General features: G+C 45.3%; 1 long non-coding RNA gene across 2 annotated transcripts in view; it reads left to right on the top strand.

Annotated features, from left to right (window-relative positions):
* LOC148522826 (uncharacterized) overlaps nt 1-20,626 on the top strand; it is an 86,963-nt gene that overhangs the window by 33,134 nt on the left and 33,203 nt on the right. For both annotated transcript variants that reach the window (XR_015878498.1, XR_015878497.1), the window contains one exon: nt 1,407-1,517. This is a non-coding gene — a long non-coding RNA (uncharacterized LOC148522826). The remainder of the gene's footprint in view (nt 1-1,406; nt 1,518-20,626) is intronic.

The following is a 20,626-nucleotide window of genomic DNA, read 5'->3' on the forward strand; positions in this document are numbered from 1 at the left end:
TTATAGACCCCCTTGATAGTGGTGTTTGCGCGAACATCCTACTTTCAGCTCAATCATTGTTTCATATTTAAGGAGTACCTTTTACGCAGGACAAAACAGAAGGTCCAATTTCCTGTTTGTCCTACCTTGGTATTGAAATAGACACCATAGAGGGATGTTGGCGGCTCCCAGCAAAAAAAAGTTTTAATCAGTTTTGTCTGCTTTCAAGGAAAGTTAGCTTACGGGTTGCCCAATCCATTCTTGGTTCATTTCATTTCTCTTGTCGCATTATTCCGATGAGAGAGTTTTTTTGCCGGAAACTGGAATGTGCTACAGCACATTTGGAGAATGATCTCCAAATTTGGGCATCATTTTTGGAGAATTTGAACTTAGGCCCTCATTCAGAGCCACTCGCTAGCGGCAGTACGCTCGTTCCGAGCGATGTTCGCACATCTGCGCATGCGTACGGTTTTTAGTACGCATGCGCGAACCAGTCAGTGCGGCCGAAAATCGTTGGTACGCAATATAGCGAGGGCCTGCTATTTTGAGTGACAGAATGAGGCGTATGTGGGTGGTAACAGGGGAAGGTGCTTGAAAACGGGGAGTGGAGATCCGAACGCAGGCGTGCTTAAAGGTCAAAACGGGCGTTTTATGGGTGTGAATATTTAAAACAGCAGCGTCATTGTTCACGTCACTGGGTTATTTTATAGCCAGAACTGCTCGCAAATTTGTGGTAGCAAACACCAACCACAAGAATAGCGAGCAGTTCATACGCTGTTCGATGTACTCGATTAATCTAATAAATAGCGGACATGACGTAGGATGCGAGCGGCCAGGGGGCGTTTTTAACAAATAAACGAGCGTATGTTTTGCTCGCTCGTTCAGACTTAGAGGTGTGAACAGACTACAATGTGCGTACGGATCATTTGAATAGCCACCCCTTGTTTTTAAACGAACGACCGCAAATAGCGAACGGCTCTGAATGAGGGCCTTAGAGAGGATTTGGCCTACCAAGCCACTGCCCAACGCAACGTTACAGCTCTTTACGGATGTGGCGGGTGCTACTGGTTTTAGGGCCTATTTTGATGTTTCAAAGCCAACCTCCTATTGGAACTTTTTCCAATTATAGTGGCAGTGGAATCATGGGTAGACAAATTATCTAATCTTAATATTATATTCTGGTGCAATAATTTGGGTGTCATACATGCAAGTAACAATCAATGTTCATTCTCTCCTCAAGCTTTGCGGCTTTTGAGGCATTTAGTTTTTAAATGTTTACAAGCAAATATAAGTGTTAAGGCTAAACATGTGCCGGGTGTTGACAATGTGATAGCTGAAGCTTTGTTGTGTTTCAACTTTGCCAGGTTTCGTGCATTAGCTCCCAAAGCTAATTTGGAAGGATTAATTTCCTCTTCTCATGTCTGCAGATTATCGATCAGGCATAGAAGGACTTGCATGGAAATCATTGGACCTGGCGACACTGAGGGTTTATACTGCAGCTTGGTGTGATTGGGAATCATTTTTATTTAATCAGGAGGGTAAGTCACTGGATCAATGTTTGTTGGTTTTTGTTTGGGGGCATTATGAATGCGGTAGGTCAAAGGCTGCTATGTCGGCAGCCTTAGCAGGCATATTTTTCTTTTCAAAATTGTATGGTCATTATGATCCCACAAAATTATTTGTCCTCGCCAAGGCCCTTAAGGGATGGGCTAAGGAATCATATTCCAGCCCAGATTCTAGGAAACCAGTAGAACTTAAGTTGTTAGAAGACCTTTTTTCTGTAATACGCAGCGTTGCCTCCTCCAGTTAAGAAGTCCAACTTTTTCAAATAGCTTTTTCATTCACATTTTTTGGGGCTTTTCGGATGAGCGAGCTTATAGCATCAACGGGTTTGCTTGCACAATACGTCATCATTAGAGAGAGTGAGGAACTGTGCAAAATCCATTGTTCTATGATGGACCGGTTGGGCAAGGGGCAGTGGTGTAAGTTGAGGGTTCAGTCTAATAGCCCAGTTAAGCTTTGCTCTGTTTATTCTACCTTGAGGCCACAAGGTGCTAATAGTTAGTAAGCAGGGAAGAATCTGCATGAACTAAGGGCCTGATTCAGACCCACTCACGAGCGCATAGCGCTCGCAAGCGGGTCGATAGTCATCCACTGCGCACACGCAGCAGGCGCAATGCGCGAGCCCCAGAGCGAGTGAGAACTTCACTCACTCCGGGGCTCGCTACAAAATGTGGTGGCTGTCAATGTTGATTGACAGCTCGCCCCGTTTTGTAGGCGGGGAGGGGGGCGGCTTGACAAACGGAGGCATTCCAGAAGGAACGCCTGCCATTTGTGGGCGGCCCTACTAACATTAATCGTGATGTCAGTAGTGAACTCCCTGCTCTATTAGAGCAGCAAGTTCTCTCTGGCTTGCGGGAGCTGAGACCCTACCACAAGGGTCTCGTCGCAAGCCCGATGGTCGCGATAATTGCAACCATCGCCAGGCCACTCGCAAATCCACCCTGATTCAGAGCGAGTGCTCGCAAATAGCAAGCGCCTCTGAATCAGGCCCTAAGTTTTAGTTCACGGCAGTTTTTAAACAATGTTTGGTCCAGTTAGGTTTAAAGGCTGAAGACTATAGCACTCCTTTTTCTAGGATAGGTGGTGCTACATGCGCTGCAGCGGCTGGTCTTTTAACATTAGATATTCAGAAGGTTGGTAGATGAAAGTCTGCGGCATACAAGGCATAAATATTCTGCAATAAGCTTTAGTTTTTCACTCCTTGCATGTATTGCACTCATTTAGTTTTGCACCCAGAAATGTTTACCCGCCTGTTTTTGAATGATTGCATTCAAAAACTGAGGGAGTGTAGGCTTTTTAATTTTTCCTCCAAGGGGGCCTATCACAATTGGCTCAATATCATGGTCCACGGGAGGTTTTTTTGAGTTTTCTCCTTCACCTGGGTTGTGTTTTTTCCTTCCTTTATAGGGGCTAGGTTTTCTTTCACCTGTTCCTGTTATGGTTTTAGGTGCGGTTTGTGACTTTAGGGGGTTTTTTTCTATTACACCTCAAGATTTTTCGACAAGAACAGTGTAGTTTGTGGGCACTCAAATGTTTATTGGGCCTAGAAACTTCCCCTGGCTAGTAAGGTCATTATTAAGTGGGCTAAGGGTTAGATGGATAAATGTTGGGGGTCTTGGTTTACTGGAGGTACATTTCTCTTTGTAGCACAAATAGGGGTGCCCAGACTGCCTTGTGATTCATCTTGGCGGAAATGATATTGGACAGGAGAAAGGTATTGATTGGATTCTGAAAATCAAGGCAGATACTGTATAGACGTTTTGGGAAACAAATGGGTGGCCGTGTGGCTAGTATGGTCTGACATAGTGCCACCTTTGGTTTGGCAAGGGTCCAGGGACCATGAAGCTCTGGATAAAGCCAGAAAGAAAATCAATATTGCCGTGTCTGGTTTTTCAAGATTTTTGGAGGCGTGGTAATTAGAAACCCTATGATTAGATCGGATACGCTGCAAATATATAGGCCTAATGGGGTTCATTTATCTAATTTAGGTCTAGGTATTTTTCTTAAGGATATATTTTCTTTTTTGGAGTAGAATGGATTGCTTTCTTTTGTGGTGGCAGGCTCATTTTTTGCCTAACCTAGCTGTGGTGGGAAGGCGCTGCAGATCAGTGGCCACGTGTAACGCAAGAGGTCGCTGTGGGGCACTTGTCACTTTGCCGTAAGGCCAGGTGTCCTACTCATGTCTGTTCTCAAGCAAGGGGAGGAGAGTCCTTTGCAGCGCAGTTGTATCTTCAGGAGGGGTGTTTTAGTCGTCCCTCACCTTGGGTATATTTAATTGGGCTAGAGCTGATCCTGTAGCGCCTTCTTTGCCACCTCTCAGAAAAAATATATAATTCGTCATAATTAATACAAGCTGTGACATTTTAATCCAAGCAGTTCTTGTCCGTGTGTTTATTTCATTTAGAGTTATAAGTCTCTATTGGTTAATTGTAATGATAAATTGACGCCTTATGCAATCGCAGCTGCGATCCTGTAGGCAACCGCTGTGCAAAAATATGCTAATGCATGCATCCATCTGGAAGTGAATTGAGATGCCCACCAGGGGCTTCGCAGATCCAAGCATGTGCATACAAACTAGAGATGAGCGGGTTTGGATCTAAGAAGAAGAAAAGAAGATAGCGCCCATCATCCCCCGCCGCCGACACCCCCCACTGCCGACACCAACGGCACCCCAACTGGTAGCATCCCCCGCTGCCGACACTCCTGCACTGCTGCCCAACGTACTGAGGATACCGTCAGCGACCCCCACACTGCCGACACTCCCACACTGAGGACACCACCAGCACCCCTGCACTGCCGACACAGTCAGCAAACCTGCACTAAGACACCACTGGCACCCCCACACTGCTGACACAGCCAGCAAACCTGCACTAAGACACCACTGGCACCCCCGCACTGCTGACACAGCCAGCAAACCTGCACTAAGACACCGCTGGCACCCCCGCACTGCCGACATAGCCAGCAAACCTGCACTAAAGACACTGCTGGCACCCCCGCACTGCCAACATCACCGGTACCCTTCACTGAGGACAATGCCAGCACCGCAGCACTGAAATTCCATGTACTGAGGAGGACACCGTCAGCAACCCCGCTCTGCCGACACTGCTGTCACAGTAAGTGCACTATTGGTGCATCCAACCCACACTGTATAACACACTGTATCCGTGTTGGAAATTAGAAGCTGAATTGCCACATGTTAGTGCCGCCCACTGTGTCGCTTAGCTTAGTCAGCCAGCTATCTAGATAAAACCTTTTGGACTTAACTAGATGAAGCAAATAATATTGTGAGGTGGTCAAAATTGATTGGAAATTACTGGAAATAAATGTTATTGAGGTTAATGTAGGAACAAAAACAGGCCCATTTTGTGATTTTAGCAGTTTTTATGATTTTTTTAAGAAAAAATCCAGATCCAAAACCAAAACACGAAAACAAAACACGGAGGTGAGGTTTTGGCAAAACCAATCCAGATCCAAAACCAGGGTAAATTCAGATCCAAAACCAAAACCAATACATAGGGGTCGGCGCACATCTCTAATACAAACATGCAGAGGTGCTCGCAGATCCTTCGATAATCAACCACCTGAGTAATCCTATGGTCACACAGAATGCCCGCAGTAACTGAAACACTGGCGCCATATCTTCTGCATATGGGATTGCAGATGTAGACAGATGCACACACCCAAAACGGTCATGACACGCCTGCTTTTTTGCCACCACTCCCTGTTACTTCCCACAAAACAGCCTCTGTCTGTCAATCACTTTCGAATAAATCCTCACTACAACTGTAATCACATTTAATAGCAATTCAAATGCTGTGTGTGCGTATTTCAGCTAAGACACATGCGCAGTTGGCTGATAATCACTCATCTGTGTAAATATTGGCATTGCACCCGCGCACACAGGGGGGGTTTCCGAGTACCTAGAAACCCCCCCTGCCCGTTGCTCCATCACCGCCGGCCTGGCGAGCAGCTGAACAATATAACTATTTTTTTTTTTAAAGAAGAGACACTGCCTGGGCTGGCTGTAGGGGGAGCTGCTGCGCGCAAGCTCCTCCCAGTCAGTTCCCATAGCGGCACCGTGAACAGAGTGGGTGAGAGTGCTTACCGCCGGGACACTGTTTGTGTCCAGTACTGCCAACGCTGACGAGTCCTGAAGCCGCACAACGTAGGTGGTGGGGCCTGGGGGTGGGGGAGGAGGATTATGGTTAATAAATTATGGCAGATCACTGCTGCATGTACTTGCGGGTGGGGTGTAAGGCGGGCGGGGGGCGGCTTTCGGAGGATAGTATTTAATAAATGATGTCAGACGAGTGCTGCATTTGCTTTTGGGGGGGGGATAATGATGCCAGAGGACTGCTGCATTTGTGGGGGGCGGGGGAAAGTATGATTATATTTAATAAATGATGCTAGAAGACTGCTGTATTTGTGGGGAGGGGGAGGATAATATTTACTAAATGATGCCAGAGAGAGGACTGCTTTATTTAGGGGGGGGGGGATAATATTTAATGATGCCAGAGGACTGCTTTTGGCTCTGCATTCGTGTTTTTTAGGTGAGCGTTGCGGTGTGTGTATGAGTGTGTCTTGTCAGTGTGTGTATATGTGTGTGTGCGTGTATATGAGTATGTCGGTCAGTGTGTGTTTGTATGAGTGTGTCGGTCAGTGTGTGTGTATGAGTGTGTCGGTCAGTGTGTGTGTATGAGTGTGTGTGCGTGTATATGAGTATGTCGGTCAGTGTGTGTTTGTATGAGTGTGTCGGTCAGTGTGTGTGTATGAGTGTGTCGGTCAGTGTGTGTGTATGAGTGTGTCGGTCTGTGTGTGTATGAGTATGTCGGTCAGTGTGTGTTTGTATGAGTGTATCGGTCAGTGTGTGTATGAGTGTGTCGGTCTGTGTGTGTATGAGTGTGTCGGTCAGTGTGTGTGTATGAGTGTGTCGGTCAGTGTGTGTGTATGAGTGTGTCGGTCAGTGTGTGTATGAGTGTGTCGGTCAGAGTGTGTGTGTATGAGTGTGTCGCTCTGTGTGTGTGTGTATGAGTGTGTCGGTCAGTGTGTGTGTGTGTATGAGTGTGTCGATCAGAGTGTGTGTGTATGAGTGGGTCAGTCAGTGTGTGTGTGAGTGTGTCCGTCAGTTACGTTTAGTTCAAATGTTGAAATTGCACTGTTAATTTAAATTTTGTTCGTACATACAGTTACACATTGTGCATAAGCAAGTTTTACACCTTGTTATTTATATTATTTATTATTTATATTAGAACACTGGAAGTACACAATAAAGTGTATGCTGCAGGCTTATTCTGGTTAGACTTTTTGTCCTTGGTTCTGTAACCATTTATTTGGAAACCCCCCTTTCAAAATCCTGCGTTTGCCACTGCATTGTGTCCACATCTGAATCAGGCCTTGTGTTTGTATAGAGTTACAGTAATGATTTTATACACACGAATGCTGAAATGTATTGAGCGTTCCTGGATGGTGACTGGATGGTGGCGGGGATGGCTATTCAGACACACGGAAATAGACCAACTAATGGGTGTGTTATAGGAATGTCAAAGGCATGTTACTGAAGTGGTTGTGTACACAGATGCTTAATAGCTCACATTGGGGGTCATACTCAGATGGAAAATCTGCCCCTACCATAGGGCTGGTACAAGTTTTGACTCAGTATTTGAGCAACTAAAGATGCTCAAAGTAGGTGTCTCCTTCCTTGCTCACTCAGGGCCTGATTCAGACCCGGTCGCAAGCGCTGTGTGCTTACAACCGGGTTGATGGTGGGCCAGTGCGCATGCACACGACAGAGCCGGCTCTGTCGTGCGCATGCGCGAGACCCGGATAGCGACGGGCACTCCGTCGCTCCGGGTCTCGCAACAAAGGTTGTTGAGTGACAGCTCGCCTCCTTTGGAGGGCGGGCCGGGGGAGTGGCTGCCCAAACGGAGGCGTTCCCATGTGAATGCCTCCGTTTGGGGGTGGCCCCACTGACATCACAAGTGTTGAGGCTCTGTTAGAGCCGAAATCTCTCTGGGACTTGCGGCCACAAGACCCTACCACAAGGGTCTCGTCGCAAGCCCGAAGGTCGCGATGGTCTTGACCATCGCGACCATCTTCCTGGCCGCTCGCTATAGCTGTGGGTGGTCACCCACAGCTATGCGAGTGGCCAGGAGGCTGTTCTAAAAAAAAAAAGACCGGCCCTGATTCAGAGCGAGCACTCTGTCAGAACGACCGGCTCTGAATCGGGCCTCTGAGCACAGATGTACACCAGGGAAGGGCTTGTGGTGGTATTTGCATAAAGTAGCAGACGTGCGATCGGCTAAAGACACACATATGCACATCACTGTGTCTAACTTAGAAGCAGGCCCTAGGTCATACCTCCCAACTTTCATATGTGTTGATGTGTGACTTTGCAAGTGCGCATGTAAAGAGGGAGGAGTCTCACTAAAAGGGGCTCCAGCTTCAGGGAAATGGGGCTGATCCTCATGGCTCGGTTTATGTCACTGTGGGGGCATGCAAAGCACTCTCCAAAATACTAGGTTGCTCCCAGACATTTCCTACACTGTGAATAGATGCCATGCGCATGTGCCCAGCATCTATTCTCCCACTGCTCACCCAATGCTTTGTGTCCCCTAACCCCCCCCCCACTGCGGGCACTGCGACCTGTGGGTGAGACAGCAGTACAGTCTCAGAAAAACGGAGCATTAAGCATATAACAGAAGTGTATTGGATACACTTGTACACTTGGACAAGCTTTTGCCTCTGAGCCAATCACAGGTAGCCAGCATGAAGACCTACTTGTGATTGGCTGAGTGACAAAGTCTTATACAGTTCCATTAAGATTGATGCCATTATGTGCCATGTGCTCCTAGCAAGCAGCTTTAATATCTGTTTTTGTTATATTATTTCCAAATGTATGAGATTTTTATCAGGTACAGTGGTGAATAGGGCTTTCTGTAGTCTTTATTTGAATAAAAGATTTTAAATATTTTTGTATGTGATTTAATATTTATGCTATTTCTTCTATTTTGGAACTGCATGTTCCGCAGCGTGCACTGATAGTCATAGGCATACTGATGTAGTTGTTCAGAAAGTATGCACTTACAGACTACAGTCAGTTGCTGTTGTTGCCATACCTGTTCCTCCACTATGCAGCCTCCCTGGTTACAGCAGTAGCCACTTTTGCGAACATGGAAAACAAGTGTCCTGGCTCTGTGACCAGCAGTGAGCATGATAAGAAAGAAGAATATTGGAAACACAGCTGGCAGATAGCACAGGAGTGCTCGTGCAGCATAAAGAGCCTATTTTTAGGAAGCAGGTTCAGTTGAGATATATTGTGGAGGATGCTCATGGTTACCAGCAGCTAAGTGTCTTGGCATTTCTACAGTGTCTAGTTCAGTCTTTATGTCTCCCCTCATTCCTACCATATTGCATCACTGGTAGCTGCAGAGAAATGCTGGTCGTCAATTACAGCAGCCACACACACTTTCCTTACAAACAGCAGCTATATTTGTTATTCTGCTACTGTAAGTATCATGTGTCATACTAGCCTACCCTCCAGATTCAGTCAGGAGCCTCCACAAAATCGGGTTCCGCTCCCAGCCCCACCGGAAAGGCAGGCCAGCCTCCCATCAGCCGCCGACCCATCCGGACTCTCCACAGTTACAATAGAAACCCCCACAGCATGGGGGGGGCAGTGACGCAATTTGCGCTGAATCACGTCATCGTGGCCCCGCCCCCTATTTCACAATGCCCATAATTTCAGCATTGTAAAGAGGGGGCGGGCTACAATGATGCGATCGTGTGGTCATGCTCTTGTCCCCCGCACCTTTTACTGTAGATTGTAGGGTCCTTCGCTTCTGTTTCATGCATTATATCTTAGTTATAATTTTCCCTGGGCCAAATCCACCATTAGACTTTCTAGCATGGCAGCCATCATGGGGCCAAGGCAGATAAGGTTTCCCACTGATGCTTCTAATTATTCATAGATAGTACTGGGAATGAGAAGCAGTTCATGGACGGGATCATTGGTGTTGTAGGAGACAGATTGAGGAGCAGGAACAGGGGGCACATTCACCATGTGTTCCTCTGCCCCTCCTCCCCATGTGTGCCTCTGCCCCACCTCCTCATGTGTGCCTTTGCCCCTCCTCCCCATGTGTGCCTTTGCCACTCCTCCCCATGTGTGCCTCTGCCCCATCTCTCCATGTGTGCCTCTGCTCCACCTCCCCATGTGTGCCTCTGCCCCACCTCCTCATGTGTGCCTTTGCCCCTCCTCCCCATGTGTGCCTTTGCCCCTCCTCCCCATGTGTGCCTCTGCCCCATCTCTCCATGTGTGCCTCTGCCCCATCTCTCCATGTGTGCCTTTGCCCCTCCTCCCCATGTGAGCCTCTGCCCCACCTCCCCATGTGTGCCTCTGCCCCACCTGCACATGTCTCTGCTCCACCTCCCCATGTGTGCCTCTGCCCCTCCTCCCCATGTGTGCCTCTGCCCCTCCTCCCCATGTGTGCCTCTGCCCCTCCTCCCCATGTGTGTCTCTGCCCCACCTCCCCATGTGTGCCTCTACCCCACCTCCACATATGTCTCTGCCCTCCTCCCCATACAGTATGTGCCTCTCCTTCACCTCCCCATGTGCACCATTGACGCACCTTGCTACAGTACAGTATGTGCGACTCTTTTTAACAGGTTTCATTATTGACTAGTTGTTCACAGTTTTCAATGGACCCATATGTGTGGGGTTCTTTTTCTGGATGCTTTCCTTTGTGCTGGTTTGTTCTTTTCCAGAACCACCCACATAACCTCCATAAGCTACCCTACCCAATTACATCGCCACTATACAGTCCACACATAACTTTACATATTTTCTTTGTTCACTTTCATATCATCCTGACCCTTGGCCAAAATTCCTGTGTGACTGGATCATATGTTTCACCGAGATTCTCTGCAATCTGGCAGGACCAATATGCAATATATACTGTAGCACATATCCTTGTGTATCAATGCCTATTTCCCTTTTGAGCAGGCCAAGTTGACCTTTTTGTCTGTCTGTTATTATCCAGACTTATTCTATTATTGTTTGTTCCCAATTGCATAGTGCAATGGTATATGCTGGCGCTATATAAGTAACTGATAATAAATAAATTGTGGTGTAAAAGCAAATCTGCAGGCCGGGTCACATTCAAACCTAGTCTGCTCCCAGTTTATGCCCAACGTGTCACTGTCTTTTCCCCCTTTGTCCCCTTATCCTGTCTGTCCCCATCCCATCTGTTACCTCCTTTTCTCATCTACACCCATAATTCATATTCTTGCACCATTCTTTCTTTGCCTTCATTCTCCACTTCTCTCCTCTACGTGCCTTTCCATCCTCCTTTTCTAGATGATGTGGGTAAAATAGTGGCAGGTGGCTGCTAAGCAGATGTGATGTGGATGAACGGAAGCACAGCAATGTTTAACACCACATACTGTAATTAAACCATAGCATGTGGGAAGGTCATAGCATGCTCCTTTCCTGGGCACCAGGGATCTATGCTAAACCTCTCTGACCAACAGCCCATTTGAGTCGCTGTGGGGCTGAGGAACGGTGAGAGAGGGATCAAGAAGGTGACAAACCTGCATGTTTCATTTGTATTTGGCCCCACAATGTTTGATGGCAGCCCTACTTCCTACTAATAAGGCCTGGACAGGAGAGGCTTGTATCCCAACTTCCTAATGTCATAGGAAGATCTCTTATATTACAAACAGGGTTGTCATTCATTAGGTATGAATCCTAGATGAACTTGAAATTTATTTGGTCAAAAATATTGAAAAAAACCCAAATTACTTTCAGATAACAGTCTCACATAGGGGTCTATATATTATGTTAATTATTGGGATCTGAATGGACCCCGATAATTAACATTTAATCTCGCCGTGAGTGCCGGAGCAGTGATGCGTATACAGCTGATCCGAAAATCAGCTGTCTTTTCGAACACTTTCACTGCTCCTTTTTGAGCAGTGACACAAGTGCGCATGCCTGACCTACAGGTCACGCATGCGCACAAAGCCCCCGACTTCCGGCGGAAGGAGCCAGAAAGGAGTGGAGGGAACCAAAAGGAGTGGGTTGCTCGCAGCAAGCGAGAGCAAATGCTATCTGAAGATCAGTCAAGCTCCAAAAATATTGTATTTTCGGAGCTTGATATATTCTGTCCCCATACTAGTGTATGGGGACAGCGGGCCATTCTGCAAGAGGAAGGTAAGTAGGATATATCTGTGATATGTCCTGTTTTACCTTCTTGATGAATGGCCCAATAACTTAATCTCTACAATTGTAGAGATGAAGTTATTGGGCTTTTGTAGAAATTGTGATGATGAATAGGCTCCTAGTCTTACTGTCAGAATGCGGCCTGGGATCGGCCGCTACTCATCTAAGCGCTGGTATCCTTGGGCTTAGGTGTCCAGATGCTGGGAGTGGAGGTGAGTGGTGACTGAGTATTCTCCCTGGGGTCCGCTAGGGCTTCCATGTGTGCGTCCTGGTTTCCGGGGTGCCGGGCATGGGTGCAGCCATTTTGGCTCATATCACCTGACTAGTCTCTCCCAATGATAGTCCTGTGGTCACTCAGATGATCCAATGATCAGCCACCCAGGGGTAGTTAAGTCTGACTCCAGGAACAAGTAACTGTTGTTCAACTTCGTTGTTCCAGTGCCTGTGATACTCACCATTGTTGCTCTGTGCTATTTCCTTCAGAGTATTGCTCAGCCTGTTCACAGTTCTCTAAAGTTTCCAGTATTAGCTTCCATGCTATTCTCAATCTGAGAGATCAGTTCTCTCCCAGTATCCTGTCTTTCATGTTTTCTATGTCTGTGTGTCTTGTTAATTGCTGTTAGTTCTGTGGCTATTACCCTGTGTTACTGAGGTGTCAGATTACCTGCTATTACTATTAGCTCCCAGCTGCACTTTTAGCATTCCCAGCCTGTCTACCTCTCTATGGGGTCTATGTACTAAGCAGTGATAAGAGACAGAGTGAAAAGTGATAAGTCAGTGATATGGTACCAGCCAGTCAGCTCCCAACTGTCATTTTTCAAACACAGCCTGTGAGATGGCAGTTGGAAGCTGATTGGCTGGCACGTTATCACTGACTTATCACTTTTCACTCTGTCTTTTATCACTGCTTAGTACATAGACCTATGTCTCACTGTGCTAATCACTAGTTAGCTCACAGCTGGACCTCCCAGCACTCTCCCAGTATTTGCATTTGTCCAGTACTAGCATTTCTAGCTCTCCCAGTATTTTGCCTTTGTCCAGTACCAGTATTTCTAGCTCTCCCAGTATTTTGCCTTTATCCAGTTCCAGCATTTCTAGCTCTCCCAGTATTTTCCTTTGTCCAGTACCAGCATTTCTAGCTTTCCCAGTATATGCCTGTCTTCTCTCTGTGTCTTGTCTGTGCAGTCAGCACCCACATTTCTAGCATTACCAATATATTCCCTGAGTCCTCTCTGCTCTTGTCTGTGCAATCCCCAGTATATGTTTGTGTTTTCTGTGTTAATCAGCACCTGGATATTTAACTATTTCCAGTCCATGCCTAAGTTCTAGTATCAAGATTTTTCCCCTGTTTTCTAGCATTCTGTTCACCTCCAGTGTTCTAGCATTGTATATAGTTTTCGGTCTTCTGCCAATCCCAGGTACCTGTCCAGAGGGCCACGACCTGCTCACTTGGTGCGGCGAAAACCAAATCCCAATTGGAGGGGTCACTGGAGAAAACCACCAAGTGAGTTAGACTCCGCGCCTCTGGGCAGGTCTAGCCAAACCTGGGTTCGGCCGCAACTAGGAGACCTAGTCCAGTCACTCCCATAGTCACCCGAACCCCCCGGCTCAAGGTCCTCCACAGAGGAACACTTGCACCGGATCGTGACACTTACAAAGTACTAACATTAGCCCTTGTCTGTAATATAAATCTTCCCAAAATGTAACTCCAGATCTAACATCTGTTCAATTACTTAAACCAAGCCAATTTCTATTTTAACTTTAAACTAGTGCAAGATCGTTGTCCTAACAGAGTTGTAGAAGTGGAATAAACCTATATATGGCACTAGCAAAATGTAGCTAAAGTTTAGATGTATTTGCAACCTCCAAGACTATTTTGCACATATATGCTCAATATAAAAAATCCACATATACTGTATGTAGAGAGTGCAGAGTGTAAATTATGGTGTAGTTATAGGATAAAGGATGTATGATAGATTCTTATTCTGAGTTCAACAGTAATCCCTTATAGCAGCATTTACTAATGAGCCCTGATGCTTCAGCCATGTACTACAAGAATAGTTACTGAAAAAACGATTACTTGTTGAATCTGTTGTAAAAGAAATTCCTGTTCAGTTTCATCTAGCAATGTGACCTCAGAGAAGTGTGCATAGAAGATTATAACTCCCCCATTTAACTGATACATTACTACTGCTAGTAAAGCGTAATGCAAACTGGTGACCTGTGAAATGGAAGCCACTAGGTGAAGACCTATTTCTACCTCGCCATGACACAGATCATTTTATTTATCAGTCAGTAAGACACAGGACTGTAAAACACCATCAGTAACGTGATATCTACAGGGGTTACTGCATAATAACAAAATGTTCCATGTCTATTCTGTATGACTAAGATGATGCTAGATGCCATCATCGGTTGTCTCAGCCCACAACATAGAGACAATGCTAACAATTACGTGTATACTTACAAGCATCTCAACTTGCGCTGAACAAGCGTACTTTGGCTCTAATGTAGTGTTTGCACATAGACTATAGGCCTGATTCAGAGATGGATGCTGTTAGCAAGATGCAGCAGTGATGCTAATGTATGCTCATACAGCAGGAGGTGTCTGATAAATAAAAACGTCTCCTGCCAGCATCACAGATCCTAGTGCTATATCCGAAAACGGAGCAACTCCCATCTCAGTATGCTTAAGCCTACTTAGAATGGGCAACAAAACTGCTTAGCCGGGGCCAGGAAATATACATCAGAACACACAGACTCTGACCCAGGCACACCCACCAAAATAACAGGGCAATATGCCCCTGTTTTGTAAACCCCCACCCCCTGCTCCCTATCGCCGCCATCTTCCAACCCCAAGATGGCAAGTACTGGTGCTTTGGTCGGATTGCTATATTAAAATAATTACAAATCGTGACACATTCGTGGGAATCGCGCCTTCACAGTCAAGCCGCACCCTATTACATAAACGCCATAATATGGGAATTATATTGCCATGTAGGCAAAATGCAGGCTATACATAGAATTTAGTGGTATTTGGATATTTAATTTCCACAACATACTAGGCTTGCACTCCAAACAACCCATAACTCTCTCTGCACTCTTACATCTTTGCTCAAAACCAGTGGTGAATTAAAAGTAAAATCCTGTAATACCAAATCCCCAATATATGCAGGGTGCCATAACTAGGGGTGTGCAACCAAACATGGGTTATATATATATATATATATATATATATATATATGTTTATATATATATATATATATATATATATATACATACATATCAGTGATGTGCTGTCAGGTGAGGCAGATCCTTTCCTGTCATACTTAGGTATATTCCAAGGTTTAGACTATAACAATTATTAGAAAACAATAAAGAAAATATTATAATTATATTATTTGTATTATCTTTATAGTCAAAATTCTGGAGTAAAAAGTGTATGGCAGGTGAGGCACTGCCTCCCCTGTATACCTCTTCCACACATTTCTTGATCAAAACACACCAAATTTCCAGCATTACATAATGCTGCACCTTTGTATAATGCCCACATGAACCCTCGGGTTCATGTATGTATCTGTAAATCTGGCTCTGACACTAGCCAGTGCCTCACCAGCCATCTACCTCAGCATACGCCACTGATATACTGTGTGTGTGTGTGTGTGTGTATATATATATATATATATATATATTAGGGGTGAGCGGGTTCGGATTTCTGAAATCCGAACCCCCCCCCCGAGCACCCCCGATCCGAGGCCGATCCGAGTCAGGCTCGACTTTTCCCGCCTGACTCGGATCTGAAATCGAGGCAAAACATCATCATCCCGCCTTCCGGGTCTCGCGGGTTTTGGATCCTATATAAGGTACCCACGTCGGCGCCATTTGCTCACTCGGCTGTGGACAGTGAAGAGGAAGGGTGGGAGTTAGGGCTGGCTGGGCTGTGTAGTGTAGTGTAGTGTTGTGCTGTGCTGTGCTGCGCTGCGCTGCTGTTTTCCATAGGGGCTGTGTCCACTCCTTCAAAGTCCATAGGGGCTGGCTGGACTGTGTTGTGCAGTCAGTTGTGTCCACTCCAAAGTCCTGTGCAGTGTCCCAGTCCTAAAGGGGTGCTGTAGTGTTGTCCAGGGGGTGTTCTGTCCATCACGGGTGCTCCCCCCAAGTGCAAAAAAATATATATTTTTTAGTGTTTGTGAATTGTGTGCACTGTGGCTGCACGTGCATCAACAAAGGAGCAGCGCCAAGCGTGCGCCTGTGTCCCATATGTGTCCCATAAGTAAAGAGCCGGCTGGCTCATTTCTTAAAGGGTAGTGTAACCCACAAAGTGTACTACTCTCCAGCAAAAATAAAAAAATATTTTCTGTGTTTGTGTGCGCCTTAGCCGCACGTATATATCAAATCAATATAACATAAATGGAGGACCAAACTTTCTCCGATAAAAATAAAATAGGGAAAGATCAAGAACCACTTCCTCCTAGTGCTGAAGCTGCTACCACTAGTCATGACATAGACGATAACATGCCATCAACGTTGTCTGCCAAGGCCGATGCCCAATGTCATAGTAGAGGGCACATACAATCCCAAATGACAAAGTTCAGGAAATTGACCTTAAAAAAAACATTTAAATCATCTGAAGAGAAACGTAAACTTGCCAATATGCCATTTATGACATGGAGTGACAAGGAACGGCTAAGGTCTTTCCCTATTTTCGTGACTAGTGATTCAGCTTCACATGACGATGGAAGCCCTCCTCCCGCTAAAAAAATCAAATGAGTTAAGCTGGCAAAAGCACAGCGAAGAACTGTGAGTTCTAAGAAGATATCACAAATCCCCAAGGAGAGTCCAAGTGTGGTGGCGGTTGCGATGCCTGACCTTAACAGCACTGGACAGGAAGAGGTGGCTCTTTACACCATTTGCACGCCCCCTGAAAGTGCTGAAAGGAGCACCCACAGTCCACTTGCTGATATGCAAATTGAAGATGTCACTGTTGAAGTACAACAGGATGAGGATACTGGTGTAGCTGGCGCTGAGGAGGAAGTTGGAGGATTCTGATGGTGATGTGGTTTGTTTAAATCAGGCTCTGGGGGAGGGAGTTGTTGTCCGTGAGATGAAAAAGCCTATCACGGTCATGCCTGGGCAGAAGACCAAACATTCCACCTCTTTGGTCTGGCAATATTTCTATCCAAATCCGGACAACTGTCTTGCCATATGTACCATATGTAAAGGTGAAATAAGTAGGGGTAGGGATGTTAACCACCTAGGAACATCCTCCCTTATACGGCACCTGCAGCGCGTTCATAAAAAGTTACTGTCAAGTTCAGAAACTTTGGCTAAGACCGTAAGCAGTCCAGGGACACCTAAATCCCTTTTTCCTGTTTTATCCAAGGAATCGGTGGATGAGGAGGATGAGGACGACATCTTGCCTCCGTAGAGCCAGTTTGTGCAGGGACACATTAATTGCCAGCTTGTTTTTTGGGGGCCCAAACGAACCAATCATTTCAGCCACAGTCATGTTGCAGACCCTGGCGCTGAAATGATTGGTTTGTTAAAGTGTGCATGTCCTATTTATACAACCATAAGGGTGGGTGGGAGGGCCCAAGGACAATTCCATCTTGCACCTCTTTTTTTTTCTTTGCAGTACTGTACTGCAGTATGTTTTTCAAACTGCCTTCCTGTCTGCCACTGCAGTGTCACTCCTAGATGGGCCACGTGTTTGTGCCGCCCACTCGTGTCGCTTAGCATAGTCATCCAACTACCTCGGTGCAACCTTTTGGCCATAAAAACAATATTGTGAGGTGTGAGGTGTTCAGAATAGACTGGAAATGAGTGGAAATGAAGGTTATTGAGGTTAATAATTGAATAGGAGCATAAAAACCCACAAATTCTGTGATTTTAGCTGTTTTTATGCTTTTTTTCAAAAAAATACAGATCCAAAACACAAAACCCAGAACCCAAAACACGGAAGGGTGGTTTTGGCAAAACCAATCCAGATCCAAAACCAAAACACAAAACACGAAAAGTGGCCGGTGCACACCCCTAATTTATATATATATATATATATATATTATACATTTGCAAAAAACTAGTATGTCAGCATTTTTGTATAAAAAATACAGCTGTCCTCCTTCCAGCAACACCTTATATCCTCTTCTATAAATACTTGGATATTCATATAATACAGTACAGGACAGTAGCACATGAAATACATACTGTATATTAAACACAATTTACTATATATTTTCAATTCTATCTGGAAACAGAGAACTGCAAAGTGATAATGTGTAGCTGGTAAATATTAAACCAAAAATGTTGTCAGATATAATACTTTCAATTTTAAATTCTTAGGATAACTAGGCAGTTTCTACAGATATGGCACAGATGTAAACTATGATACTATGGTTGTCAATGGTCACTAAGCTGTAACTGACAAACTGGATTTGGTTTTGGTTCTGGATCTCCCCTGGTTTTGAATCTGGATTGGTTTTGCCAAAACCTCACCTCCGTGTTTTGGTTTTGGATATGGATTTTTTCTTAAAAAATCATAAAAACCGCTAAAAATTCCATAAAATGGGTTTTTTTCGTTCCTACAGTATTATTAACCTCAATAATACTTATTTCCACTCATTTCCAGTCAATTTTGACCACCTCACAGCTCACAATATTGCTTTTTTCATCTAGTTAAGGGCCAATAGGTTGCATCCAGCTAGCTGGCTCAAAACTGAGTGATAAATAGAGTTGAGGACTGTGCAAAGATGAAAGTTAGGGTACCCCTTGAACATTGAAGAACTGATAGTTGATAATTGATACAATCACTGGCTGAAGTAAGAATTGATACTTGATAAATTGGCACAGCCCCTGGTTGAAGAATTGATAATTAGTGCAGCCCCAGGCTGAAGTATTGATAATTGGTGCAGCCCCTGGCTGAAGAATTGATAATTGATCATTGGTGCAGCCCCTGGCTGAAGAATTGATAATTGGTGCAGCCCCTGGCTGAAGAATTGATAATTGGTGCAGCCCATGGCTGAAGAGTTGATAGTTAATTGTTGATGCAGCCTCCAGGCTGAGTAGTAGTGGAATACAGAGCTATGATTAGTCCAGCAAAGGCGTCGAGGCCTGGAACTCTTGGCAACTTGCGACCATTACCGCCTTGAGGGCTGGTGAGGGGTGACGACAATTGGCCTTTGGGCCATGAAGTAGGATGTGGCCTTTGGGCTGAGAACCCTTGGCTGAATGTCACTGTTGTGCTGACTGATCTGCACCACCACCAGCAGTGGGTCTCTTAGGAAAATTTAGTTTTTTTTCTGGCAGCTGTAGAAACTGAAGGAGGAGATGCTGCCGTGTTATGTTCCGCTTGAGCTGACAATTTTTTCACAACCAGCTCTTTGCATCTTTTCAGATTTATGTCCATCAGAAAGAAAGACACAAGGTTTGACAAACCTAGGATTAAGTTTGGTCACCAAAATATAGTGCTCTGATTTCAAGAGATTGATGACCCTTGGATCCTGTCGAAGTGAATGAAGGGCTTGATCTACAAGTCCCACATACTTATCGGAATAACTCCGTTTCAGCTCCTCCTTCAGTTTCTCCAGCTGCTTTTGCAAAAGTCTAATTAGGGGAATGACTCAAGCTGGTAGTGTCTGAACTAACTTCACATGTGGCAAGTTCAAAGGGTTTGAGAACCTTGCACAACATGGAAATTATTCTACACTGCGCTTGACTAAGGTGCTTTCCCGCTCCTTTCCCTTTGTCATAGGCCGTAGTGTAGTCTTGAATGGCCTTTTTCTGCTCATCCATCCGCTGAAGCATATAGAGGGTAGAATTCCAATCTCTGACACGCAGTTGTTGAATGTCGAAAATGTCAAGAAATCTGTTGGGCTACTGAGAGCATCTCTTGCACACCCCTGTCATTTTTAAAAAAAATGTTGCACCACCAGATTAATTGTGTGAGCAAAACATGGGATGTGATTGAATTCGCCCACATGTAATGCTCGCACAATATTGATGGCATTGTCAGAAATCACAAATCCCGAGGAGAGTCCAAGTGGGGTAAGCCATTTTCCAATTATTTCATGGAGCTTTTCGAAGAGGTTCACAGCAGTATGCCTCTTAGTGAAACCAGTGATGCACAGAGTAGATTGAGCTGGCATTTGTTAGATGCTGCTGCTGTTTACACAGTTTGAGGCAATACACCTACCCAGTGGGCTGTCACAGTCATGTAATCTTTAGTTCGCCTTCTCCCACTTGTCTACATATCTGTGGTTAATTGGACAGTGGGCACAACAGCAATTCAAAGGACATTAATAAGATTTTTTTTAATGTCCTTGGGAATTGCTATTCTAGAGAAGTGGAATCTAGAAAGCACATTGTACCCGGGGACACAGGACCTCCATTCACTGGGTAAAACCCACAGCATTAATGGCGGACACTGGACGCACATTTAATACCAGCATACCTGTTATGGCGTCAGTAATCTTCTGTGCAGCTGGGTGTTTGCTGTCATACTTGTTTGCCAATGCAAAGGATTGTGTGACAGTCAATTGTTTGGTTTGCTTTTTTGAACTACCAAAAGTAGTCTTCTTCCTGGTCCCCTTCTGGGATGAAGATCCACTTATAGCAACAGCAGCAGCAGGTGTAACACTCAAGGATCCTTCTGAGGAACAACGGATAGGAGAGGAGTCAGTCCTTATGATATTGGATGCAGTACTACTTTCAATCATGAATGAGGATGTTGATGATGATGCAGGTGTTGGTGGTGGATATTGCAGGTGCTTGGATCCAGATAGAAGGGAGCAGCTTGGTGACACTGGATTGATTGTTGTTTGTTTTTTTGTCCCCAAAGTTTCAATACCCTTTCCGATTTGATGAATGCTCTGC

The sequence above is a fragment of the Taudactylus pleione genome, unplaced genomic scaffold (assembly GCF_031769625.1).
Source record: "Taudactylus pleione unplaced genomic scaffold, aTauple2 ptg000138l, whole genome shotgun sequence".
Lineage (NCBI taxonomy): Eukaryota > Metazoa > Chordata > Amphibia > Anura > Myobatrachidae > Taudactylus > Taudactylus pleione.